The following is a 1,332-nucleotide window of genomic DNA, read 5'->3' as shown; positions in this document are numbered from 1 at the left end:
GTTTTCTGGTGGTTTATTGGAGATAGGAGTCTCACGGTCTTTCCTGCCCGGGCTGGCTTTGAACCTCGATCCTCAGATCTCAGCCTCCTCAGTAGCTAGGATTACAGGCGTGAGCCACCAGCGCCTGGCTATGCCTGGCTATTTATTTTATTTTATTTTATTTTTTATTGTTGTAAAGGTTATATACAGAGACTATTAATATTTGTCATCATTCACACCTGCTTCTGATTTTAAAAACTCAATAAATTTGGTGTCCATGGTATTTACTCAACATAATGAAAATATGTGTGTTTGTGTGCCAAAGCCAGCATTTTTTATTTGTTTTTGTTTGAGACAAGGTCTCCTTATGTAGTTCAGACTGGCCTGAAACTTGAAATACTGCTTTAGCCTCCCAGTGCTGGGATTACAAGTATATACCACCACAATGGGCCTCAGTCAACATGCTTTTTGTTTGTTTATAATAGGGTCTTACTACTTACTGGAGGCTGACTCACAATCCTTCTGCCTCAGCCCACCATTATTATGATTACAGATTTGTGCCACCAAGAGAATCAACGAAAGAACTACTCCAAGCAATAAGAAATCTTATTAAAGTAGTAAGTTATATACTTAACAGGGCTGGGAATATAGCTCAGTTGGTAGAGTACATGCATATGTACAAAGTCCTAGATTTAGTCCTTACCACAGAGAGATATAAATAAAAAAGCAGGGGCTGGAAGAGTGGCTCAGTGGTAGAGTGCTTGCCTTGTATGCATGAGGCTCTGGGTTCAATTCCTCAGCACCACATAAGAAAAAAGAAAAAAGCCGGAAGTGGCACTGTGGCTGAAGTGGTAGAGCGCTAGCCTTGAGCTGAAGAGCTGAGGGACAGCACCCAGGCCCAGAGTTCAAGCCCCACAACCTGACCCCCCCCAAAAAAAGCAAATACATGCAGTAGAACATATGCAAGAACTAAAAAAATTATCTACAGGACTATATATAGGGAACATTAGAAAGATCATAATATGGAAGAAAAAGATCTCTGAATTCAGCTTATAATATAATTTTGTCTGTAGAAACGTAATTATTTTGGGCTGGGAATGTGGCTAAGTGGTAGAGTGCTTCCCTAGCACGCATGAAACCCTGGGTTAGATTCCTCAGTACCACATAAACAGAAAAAGCATGGGGGCTGGGAAGGTGGCTCAGTGGTAGAGTGCTTGCCTTGCATGCATGAGGCCCTGGGTTCGATTCCTCAGCACCACTTAAGCAAAAAGAAAAAAGCTGGAAGTGGTGCTGTGGCTCAAGTGGTAGAGCGCTAGCCTTGAGCTGAAGAGCTGAGGGACAGCACCCAGGCCC

The sequence above is a fragment of the Dipodomys ordii genome, unplaced genomic scaffold (genome assembly GCF_000151885.1).
Source record: "Dipodomys ordii isolate 6190 unplaced genomic scaffold, Dord_2.0 Scaffold84, whole genome shotgun sequence".
In the NCBI taxonomy this organism is placed as follows: Eukaryota; Metazoa; Chordata; class Mammalia; order Rodentia; family Heteromyidae; genus Dipodomys; species Dipodomys ordii.
The sequence above is the reverse complement of the archived record's forward strand: the minus strand, read 5'-3'. Positions refer to the sequence as shown.